This window comes from Cottoperca gobio, chromosome 7, assembly GCF_900634415.1.
Source record: "Cottoperca gobio chromosome 7, fCotGob3.1, whole genome shotgun sequence".
NCBI lineage: Eukaryota > Metazoa > Chordata > Actinopteri > Perciformes > Bovichtidae > Cottoperca > Cottoperca gobio.
The window spans coordinates 5216262-5228180 of record NC_041361.1 but is presented as its reverse complement, the minus strand read 5'-3'; positions in this window follow the sequence as shown (position 1 = coordinate 5228180).

The window sequence follows — 11919 nt, the reverse complement described above, 5'->3', positions numbered from 1 at the left end:
TCATGTGCATGTGCATGTGCTAAGGCCTATGAATGGACATATATGTTAGGGCTGTGAGAGGAGAGGTGCTAAAATCATTCTTAGGCAGGGAGAATTTTTAGCAGCTATGGGAGGCACTCAGTGGAGATGCCCCTAAGGCTGATAGGACGCTTTGATCAGAGATGGAGGGACACGCGTGTTAAAAATCAGAAGCCGCCCGTTCCCCCACTACCTCTTTGTATTCCTCTTTTTCTCTATCCCTCTTTCTCCCTCTCCGTCGCTCTCTTTCTATCTCCTCTCGTTAAATCCCTCCCTGCCTCTCTTTCCTACCTTCTCTCTCTCAACCTCTTGTCTCTTCTCCTCTATCTCTCTCTTTCCAACTTTCTGTGTCTCTCTTTTGAAAACATACACATGCCAAAGGGTCAGAGCAGCAGTCTTGTTTCCACCGCGCTCCAGCTCATTCCAGCTCCCCAGGTGGTTGCTCAGTCATGCCCACAGGAGGGAGGAGCACTGGACAGATGGGCCACAGAGCTCCCGTCTAACCCATAAGACAGGCGGCGTTAATAAGCATGTCTGTGCACATCCATATGACAATATACATACACTCATAAATCATACAAATCCAATCCATGTAGAATAAGTGCACAAAAGCAAACACAAATACTCAGCCGCAGCTATACACTTATTGTACAAATATATTTCTGTGTTGCTCGATATGATACTCCAATTGCTTCGATTTCACGGCAACATATTAACATATTATTTCCGAAAAACACTTTCCCAGTGATTTGGTTTAGCGGTTCACTTTATGTCTTCTCCAGGATTGGTGCAGTGTGGGATTCTCTGACGCTGAGCAACAGTAGTGAGTAAATTATTCCATTCAATTATCTGAACATTTGCTCAATAGAAATACCATCTGGGTGCTTGAAATAGATTAGTTTAAGGCCATACTAAATTATTAAACTATTCCCAGTGAACGAGTCCCCATTCCCCTTTAAATGAGGCAGACTTATGGGGTTCATACCGAGCCTCTGGTCGTCTGACGCACTTAAATCGTGTCTGCCTGGAACACTGCGAAAGGATTCCCAAAAGGAGCATGAAAACAGGGTCCACCACCACTTGACCCTCACTTCTTCTGCACTGCCCAAACTGTTTTTGAACATTTCCCAAACTAACAGGCCTGGTCTAACTAGCATGAGGTTAGAAATTAGAGAAAAGTGAGCTTAGGCTAATCTTACTCAGGATAGGGTGGGGTGAGATATTAGCTTTCTGATTTCAGTATATTACCGTGGACCATAATGTATTTGGCAGGGAGAGTCCTCCACTACATTAGTACATACTTCAACATGACCTCAATCACTCTTTTTCTCTCTCTCACACATGGATTCCGTTCTGTCAGACAACAGACCTACCGCAAAGTACTTCTCATTTATTTGGCACACTCCCACCTGAGGTCCAAATCAGAAATGTGAACATATGGCTGCACTGCAATGTGCAGACACTACTACCCTATAAACCGCCTTAGCTCAGTGCTTCAGGGGCTTGAACGCCTTGACAGTACACACGGCAACACACAAGCAGTATACTTGACATCCCAAATGCCTCCAGCTCTGTGTTAGGAGTTTTAATCGGTTGATGACCTGCAAAGAATGAATAAAATATCCTTGCCAGGGAATTTATTTAACCATTCCACCAGATTTTTCAGAGATAGATTAATAAGAGCCTTCAGAGCCGATTTAGTGTCCTCGAGAAAACACTCAAAGAAAAAGTTCAAAATATATTTTTTTCCATATTGAATATGTTGATTGTTGGAATTAGCATGATAGGTTTAGATTTGCATTGTTATTATGCAAGATATTATCACATTCCTTTGTCATGGTCAACATCCTTGAGCCTTTCAGAATCAGAAATCCTTTAATTGTCCCACGACGGGGAACTTTACATTGTTACAGCGAAGAGAGCAATAACAGTAATATAATATAAGTACAGTCACACATGACAGTAACATCCACATCCTCTTGACAAGCTTTTGTTCACGGTCCTTATGATTTGCTTTCAATTGCTTACACGTGTAGGATTTTAAATCAGATACTATGTTTTTCAGAACATTGATTTACCGTGGATTACACATGCAAGTGTGTTTGTGTTCTATGGGGAATATGATTAATCTGTATCAAAACCCTCTATTTCCCTGCAGGTAGAAAAGCAAACCTTTGTTCTTTACTGCACACACATAAGAACTCGGTGATAAGTGTTTCACTGTTGTGGGTTGGAATAGAGGCTGGGGCTTAGATCAAGATGTATTCTGCAGAATATTTTTCAAAGATGGAATCTGACAGAAAAAACTGTTTAATATATCAAATCAATTATGTGCAACTGCTGAATTTATTCAGTAGTCACAATGGTTTTCTTTCAACAGAGAGAGTTGCATAAATGAATAGCCTCTCTCAGTCAAACCCTTTTCTATTGTGTAGATGCAATCACATAAGAAATGTTAGCTGGTACCTTGAACGAACATTCCGGCGCTTTATTTTTCACTTCGCTGTACAAAAGGCTCGTCAGTAGGCACAGGCTGTTCATTGCGCTTCTTTTGCAGATCATGGGGCTCAGGTGTCCCTGAGCAAAGCCTCTTCACAATAAGAGCCCTCATTCATCACTTCCACCTAGCATGGAGATGAAACACACAAAACACAAAGCACTGTTACCAACCGTTTGGAAACAAGGGCTCAGACACTCCATCAAGCAGCACATCATCAAAACACACTTTGAAAGAAAAATAACTTCCTCTATCTTACCGCAGATCGTCAGAGCCATTTTTCAAAGACCAAATATAATGGAAATTATGAAAAGGCAATTTCACCCTTGGGTAGAATTGGGGCGATCGAGTGCAATGCTGGCACTGTGCTTTATAATGTTGGGTTGTAAACACTGACGTACAGGCCTGCAAGTTGTTGACACTTATTCTTGGTGCATGGTAATGTTTGCCACGGCACCAACATGTCCAGTTAAGAAAAACAGAATAAGGAGCACAGGGACATTAAGTTCACTCCATCTTCGTCCTTCACTCTATATATTCACTACTTCTAGACTAAGTGCAAGACTCTTTATGTTTGCGTTATTCTATTATACCCAAAGCATTGTACACAAGTCTTCACATTAGAAGGTTTGAAAAGACGGTACCTTGACGCAGCACAGTTACTTCTGGAGGTAAGTCAAACACAAACGTATCATTTGTGGCACCTGCACACTATCGTTGTTTCTGTTTTGATCACTAAGAACAACACAGACATGGTGCCGTGTATTATTTGCTGGAATTCAATCTTGGTGTATTATCTTTGCAGAAATGTCTGCAATTCAGAAACTGCGATTCTCAGAGCAGCCATGTTTGTCCATAACTCTGTGGCTTCCTGTAGGTATGAAAAGGTCAAATCAGTTATTGGAATTAAGATTGTTTTTATTCCTACTCTAGTACTGTATTCTGAAGTTCACTTGATATTTATATTTATGTAGTTTCTTGGTGTGAAAATAAGTATAAAAAAATAATTCAAATTAAATAAAAAGTCTAGGCAAAAAGTGAACTTGAATAACATGGTGAAAAGGCCATTTGGCCAACACACTGTGGTATTTACAATTATAGATAACTCTTGAATTTCTCCTGAATTGTGATGTGCAGCATTAAACGTGCAAACAGTTTTGCTTTTATTTGCATAGCTTTGGAGATCTGCTGAGACTTGAACTTGCAACAACCCCAACACAATATTGGTGAATGACCTATGTTGTGATTTGATGATAAAAATGCATGCTTTGTGTTTGGATCATGTGTTTGAATGATAAAGTTAAAAGGTTAATATAGTCATTTTCTTTAAGAGAAGTTATAGTAGAGCAACTTCAGCTCGAGGCACCCTCCACACTCGTTTCAGCTACTCACACGGTAGAAATAACATTTGAAATAAAACAAAAGCTTCACAAACCACACGTTGTATAAATCTTCATGACAAAGTTAACTCAGTGAATTATATACTCTTCATGTCGTCTGTGTAGTGATTTGTACTGGCTGACTGAAAGTCGGGCAGTAATATTACAGCGTGTGTCTAATATCGTTTGCCCAGCTCTCCTACTCTAACTTAACGCGCTTCAACTTACTGCTTTTATCCCAGTATCTCCTGCTGGGGCTGTTGGATTTGTTTATAAGCTGAGCCATCAAAGTCTTGCCGGTACCGACACTGCTGTAGCATTTATGTCAATCCATGTTCCACAGTAGGTAATATACTGTAGAAGTTTTACAAATGTATTTCATTCTACAAAATCCCTGCAAATGGAAAAAAGAAACATATTAAACGCACCATTATGTATTCGACCTACTGCACTTATTGGCAATTTGTTGATTTCGCAGTCTTCGGTGAAAACCACAGCACACACACACAGCAAACAGAGAACATTTTCGCTTAAACTTCAGTTCAGTATGATTACATTTGATGCCATTCTTCCTAAACTGAGATCACAGTTCAGCTCACACATTAATGCTTAACTGTAAATGTATCCTTCCGTCACATCAACTTGTACCAACAACTGTTTTTGTGGATTTCTAATCATAAATCATGAACCAGATAATTAAGACACACTAGGACACAACATTTTGAGAAAGACCAACAACACTGCATGAATTCTTGTTTCCACGCTTATATATTTCTACATACATCTTAGTAATACTCCCTATAATATTCTGTCTCTGTCATTTTATTCCACCCCTCAGGCCTCACATAAAAATTGCATAAAAAGTGACATTTAGCAGTTTGCACAGAATACCAATAACGCTGACAACCACTGTACACAGTATGTCACTGCGACACAAAAACAAGTACGAGATAAAAATTCTTTAAAAAATGAGGGTTTATTTATTTTCTTGTCATATTTCTGGAGGTCTTATTTTCACCCGAGAAAACTTGGATTATAATGTTGTTGCAGTATTGCCACCATGAGGTGAGATTCTGCTCTCTCCTCTAACCTTAGGCTGATAACACACTAGTCTGGAATTAAGGAGAAACTTCACCCCAGCCTTGGGTTGGATTTGATATATCCTACATAAGCTCTCTCAGCTCACATCCGTGTGCAGAAATGTATTTACACATATTGCAGATCCATTCCTATGAATTATGCATATGGTTGTGCTGTTTTAGGGCACTGTCAGTGATGGTGCACTTTATGGGAAGCTAAGAGAAGTTAAGCATCTGGACCTAGCTGGTTTGCCTGTCAACTCTGTCTCCCACTTCTGCATCTGAATATGAGAATTATATATATATTTTAAATAGTAGAGATGCATAATACTACAGGGTGCAGCGCATGAGATAAACTCTCATAAACTTAGCTGACATATAAAACAACTGTAAACAGATTTACTCTCTGCTTCAGCCGTGGTAAAACTGCAACGAGACACATTAGAGCACCTTTTACCTCCCTATAATCACCGTTATACATTACCACATACGCTAATGGATGATCAGTAGTTAAGAGACTTAATGCCTCAATTAGCAAACACTTCAATGTAATCCTAATTGTGTTCTAACAACATGTTGGCAATATTTATATGAACTATAGGCCTAAAACACTAAAAAGTTATAGCTTTTCCTTCATTAATATGCAAAAAGCACAATTCACACCAATACAGATGTGTAAAAATGATGTGTAAAGTTTATCATAATGCGTCTCTACACACACAGATGACATGGTGAAGTGTTTGGTGAGCTTTTTTTATGGCAACTCTAGAAATTGTCACATGCGTACAACAAGCTCAGGGTCAGGTTTGTTGTCGCTGACGTTTGCGGTGTAGTGTGAAAGCAGACAGGCCAGGTGTGCATAAGGTCAATAATATGTCTCTTTGTTGTGCTTGTGGTGTGATTAACCTGTCTGGCACCTGTAACTCAGGTCAGTGACACTGTTGGCAGGGATTGTTAACCCAGCTGGTGTCTGTGACTCCGGCTACTTAATGCTTGAACTTAGATCAGTTAGACTTATTAGTGCATGGCAGCCCACCTGGGAAGTTGAACTTAGGTCAGTTGGATAGTTGATAGCAGACTAAGACCCATTTCCTTCTGTGCGCTGTCGTGTAGCCCTGACAGTTAGTTTGACCCCATACAGCGAGTTGTACTGTATGAGTAGAAAGCCTGCTGTTTCTTAGTGTTTATTGCACAGTTTGCACACGACACTTTTTGAGACCCGGAGACAAGCTGGACACATGTTGAACCTCCACTTCAATGTACACACACACACACACACACACACACACACACACACACGGTACATAATACCAATGAACTCATAGGATGTATAGAGTTGTGGGGAGAGATTGCTACTGTTGAGATAAATGAATGTAAAGCATGCATGTATGAACTCCTGTGTGTGCACACTGGGACTGTATGTGCATCTGTTTTTATATAAATCACATCTAACTGAAATGGATGGAGTGTCTGTCTGTCCCTCGATTTTCTACCGTTTGTCCGATCGACTTCACACTTCACGGGTGTGTTGCTAAGAACCAAAGAAGTTCAGTGTCAAATGTGAAGTTTGCTGGAATGAGCGGTTCTTGTGAAAGCTGCAGGCAGAAATACCGCAGGCTATTCCGAACAAGCACGTTTCGAGCGGACACTTCACTAGTACAGATATAAATTCAAGGTCTTATTGATACACTTTTTCTGAAGAAGAGCTTCCTCTGGAGTTTCCCCTAACTTGATTTAGTAATAAGGGCATAAATGTTAAGTAGCATATCAAATATAGCACTGGTATTTGCTTATTACTTTTTAATATGTGGTTACCTTATGACTAAAACATGAGTCATCCATAGAATAATGTTGCTTCATAATGATATATTTATGTATTCATGCATATCGTACAAGCGGTGCACTACAACAAGGACAGTGTCACAGATGCAATGCATAACTCGTAGATAGTGTGGCATCTTCTTGCTGGTTCTGCGACTTTGTTGTGAAGAGAGCAAAACAGATCATGTCTTATGTTTGTAAGTGAAAGCAGGCCTCTGATTTACATATCTGTATTTGACACCTACATCTACTATACATCATGTGACTGAGTAAATATGTTCTAAACGCCTCGGATTGAAAGAGTTGCTCGTGGTTGTAGTTTTCAGCTTTTTGCATCACTACTTCATATGGTTGGAATACACCAACATTAAACCAGGTGTCATCATTTTTTCCAGCTGACAAACAACGGTCCACTACTGTACCTGATGGTGGCGGGTTGATAGAAGGAAGGGAGGGAAGAGGAAGGAAGAGGAAGGAAGAGGAAGGAAGAGGACGGAAGTAGGAAGGAAGAGGGAAAGGGAAGGAGAGGAAGGAAGAGGAAGGAGAGACAGGAGAGGAAGGAGAGGAAGAAGAGGAAGAAGCGGAAGGAAAGAGGGAAGGAAGAGGAAGGAAGAGAGGAAGGAAGAAGGGAAGGAAAGAAAGGAAGAGGAAAGAGGAAGGAGAGAAGGAAGAGGAAAGAGGAAGGAAAACAGAGGAAGGAAGAGGAAAAGAGGAAGAAGCGGAAGGAAGAGGAAAGAGGAAGGAAAGTGGACAGGAAGAGAGAGGAAAGAGGGGAGGAATAGGAGTGAAAGGAAAGGAAGAAGAGGAAGGAAGAGGAAGGTAAGAGGAAGGAAGAGAGGAAGGAAAGGAAGAGGAAGATGGAGGACGGAAGAGGAAAGAGAAGGAAAGAGGAAGGAAGAGGAAGGAAGAGGAAAGAGGAAGGAAGAGGAAGGAAGAGGAAGGAAGGGCGGCAGTAGGTCAGCGGAGGATCACCGGTTCAAGTCCCCGATCAGAACAAGTATGCAGTGTGGAGAGGGACCAGTTCGCCTCCTGGACCCTTTAAAGCAAGGCACCTGACCCCCACAATGCTCCCCGGCGTTGTATAGTATCTGCCCACTTCTCCTAATTCTAGGATGGGTTAAATGCAGAGTCTAAATTTCACTGTGTGATCATTAAAGGATTCAAAATCCTCCATTTCCAAGCTGAGGAAGAAAGTCGAGCGCAAATGAAATGAATAAATGAAAAGCAAACTACAATTCCAGCCTGTTTGATACGTGCTGTATGTGCTGTACGAAATAATACTGCTTTTGATAAGAGGTCATTGAAGAGATGCTGACAGATATTAGGAGACCCTCTTAAAGTAAAGTAATAGCTGAATGCACAAACACAAAATTGTACATATTCCCTGCTTTATTCTTAACAGTTGGCTGACTTGAAAATAAATCAAAGAAACACTTTTGATTCATCCAATGTTGGAGAAGAATATACTTGATGTCCATATTAATGGGTATAATAATCTGCAGTCCTCTTGAGAATGATCTTTTCTTTGATGGTTTCATTTTCGACTGTGTACAGCCTGCACACTGTTTACTTTTACAAATTGGTTCACCTGGAAATTATTTACTTTCATTGAGATCAAAAGTCAAATTTGACAAAAACAAGTCCATGTTTCTTAATGGATGTTCTTTCGTGGGTGAATGAATGGAGAATAAAGGAATAGTGAAAAACACAAGTACATGCTGAATGCAGCCTTTGCTTCTCAAAAGGACAAAAGAAATTAGATTTATAATAAAGATAAATGAACGGGGTTTATTGAAGGCCAAATAAGTTATAAAGGTTATCAATGTCTAATTCTGTCCAGATATTTCTGCAAAAGTGATATGCATGTCATTTTATTATAGTCATTCAAATCAATTGTTTTCCACTTGTATTAAATTTGTATAGTATCGACATCTTCATGGTATTACTAAATCACTCTTATGAAGAGCACTGTTATGTTCTGGCCTTTATTGCAGTCACAAAGAAATGCTTTTAAACACTAATTTCACAGTTTTATGGTGTTTTAAAGTTGAATGAGAGCCAAATAATTTAATCCTTAAACGCAGCATAAAATCACTTAACCTTTTACCAGCAGTGGGGGCAAAACAGAACCTAATTACACATTTCAACAACTAGTTGTTCATAAAGAAATGGCCTACTCAAAGTTATTTATGAAAATACACATATTAAAAATACACGAGTCAATGAATCAGCCCACACAGATTTGAAGTTACAGATACAGTTGATCTAAAAAGGACAGAAAATAGATGAAGAATCTCTAAGAATGACTAAATAATTCACAGGGATCCGGAGAAAGACAAATATATGCAACTCAAAGTTAATCTTAAAATGTATTATTAAAGTAAAAAATAATTTAAAAATAGTTACTAAAAAAATAAATAAAATAATAATAATAATAATAATAAGTACTACTATTATTATTATTATTATTATTATTATTATTATTATTATTATTATTATTATTATTATTATTATAAACAATTCAACAAGAATAAATACAGAAGAAAGCATTGTTCACTGTATTATGGTCCGACACTACAGTATACTGTTTCTCTCTGCAGAACGACGAGAAATAGTGGTGTAAAAATTGAAAACAGTAATAATAATAGTAAATGAGTAACAAACTGTGATTTCTTCAACCTTTGAGGTTATGCTTTTGAAAGGTATTGCACTCTGGAGATACATGTGCACAAAACATTAACATGGCCAATAAATCCAGCCCACGCTCATATGCCACGGTCCTCATACATACCGAGTAAAATAGCATCTATCATGAAGTGTCTGCTCAAGGTTTACTTCTTAACTGATGTATACAGCTGTAAGAAATAATGGCCTTATACCCCTGCATTTGTCCGTGTACATTCTGAAGAGCCTTCTACCGTCAGCTTGAGCCGCATACGCTCTCTAAAAGGTTAAACGTGTTGTTTTCTTGTTGCTATATCCTCTAACCAAAACAAAAAACGGAAGGCAGACGGTCTTACAATTGTTCAAAGAAGAAGTCACGTTGCATTTAATGTCAAACTGCATTTCTTATCATTATTAACAGCTGCCATTATGTATATAGTCTTTTATGTAAGCTACACCGCAATTTCTCCTACCCAAATGTAATTGTGTACTTTTGAATTGAGGTGCTAAAAGTCTCTGGAACATGACATAAACTTCATCACAAGAGTGTGCATTTCAGAGACATACAAAACCCAAGTGCTCAATTGGTTTCACATGCAGTGCGATGCCAGGGATCTTAAGGTCCTCTTGATGATGAAGAGAATGGCCACAGAAAGAGAAAAGTAATATGGGCGCTATCAAGTGGATCAAGTAGAAATGGTATAGTACAGGGCTTTGATTTCATCATTGACCTCTCAGGGGTCTTCACCAGCACATATTTGAAAAGGCCCTGTGAGGTGGTTAAGGGCGCCTGAAGTACCTATCAAGTTCGAGACCATGAGAGCACTAATACGGCCGACTTAAAATGTTAAGAGAGACATTCACATTTATGTGCACAAGGCAAGCAAATTCCACAACAAAAATAAAGGCTTCTCAGCTGCATAGAGTAGATGAACACGCTATGTAACATTATGTCAAATAAGTGTCATGAACCGATGGGGCGTATGAGAAGCGTGACCTATTTCCTGTCTACCCCGGCCACACACACACCACCACTAGATTTAGCAACATCGTAATCCATGTTGGCACCAATAACGTAAAGTGAAGCAGTCAGAGATCACAAAGTAATGTCGTAAACCTTGGTGTGCCCCTTCATCTCGAGAGCGTATGCTGTACAGATAATTAAGCCCCATAAAGCAAATTTGCGATATGACTAAAATGTGTACGTTATTGATACAATAGCACTTTATAAAGTCCTCATAATGCTACCCTGATCTTGATTCAAGAGACACAGAACAAAAGTGTGTGTGGGGGGGGGGGGGATGCATGAAGGTGCTTTGATGTACGGAGATGTCTTTGAAGCCTGTTAGCTTTGTAATGTGCTTTACATGTGTCCACACCGTAGCAGAACACCTATCTGTGCCCAAACACTGACGTCAAGAACAAATTCCCTGTGATGACCACATGACCTGAAGATGAACGCGGGCGGAAATATATCTTCACACTGACGTTGTGGTGGAAGTCAATCTTTCCACTAAATTGTACGCTATCTGGTCCGTTTGCCCAGCTCTCCCGTCTCATAGTCGTCGCTTTCCACGGACACGGACAGAAAAAACAAAACAGAGGGGTTTTTGTTTTTGACACATTTGCATCTGAAAAGTACGACAACAGGCCGCAGCGTCTGCGTCGCTTCCCGTCCCTTCTGCTCGCTGTGACCTAAACCAAATAAGGCGTCACACCTGAGGCACAGGGACCTTAAAGAGCACTAATCGGCAGATGCCAGGGTGTTCTGCACAAAGTGCTCCAGTATGACAGACCGTTCTTCTTGTAATTACTGCATCTTGGTTGGGATCATTAAATATTCATCCTCCATCGGCTGGGAGCTGCTCCAACTCTGCTGCTCCAGTGGCAGCTCTTTTCACATACAACCTTTACTTTGGTATTCCCCTCTTCTCTTATTCACATTTAAAGTTTTTACTTTGAACAAAAGTTTTACAACTTTCACTTCATATTTAAATGATAAATTATTGTTTATTTTTTTTAAACCATTCTGCATGTTCCCTATTGGTCATTTTGTACCTAATTATAGACGTCTGTTAGAATTTATGTTAATTTATATGAAATACAGTTGAACAACATGATCTATTTGCCATTTCCATGTTGCAGACAGAAATATAGACGAGATAGAAGGGAAGATGTGAACTCTAGCAAACATTAAGGCAGCTCTTCTGCATGAATCACACAGCCACACAGTGTGAGAGGGAGCAGAACATCACCACTATCCCACTGGATTAAGTCTGAGTATTACCAAAGCATGGGCACCATTTGGGTTAAATCTGTGTGAGGGAGGCGCATTTAATATGAGAGATGGGTCAATTCAATATACTCAGCTTTATTACTCCTATGTGTCTTTAAAAAATAGACCAAACGCCTACAGTATAAGCCAGGGGACAAGCGGAAGTTAAAGGTCAAAACATTATTT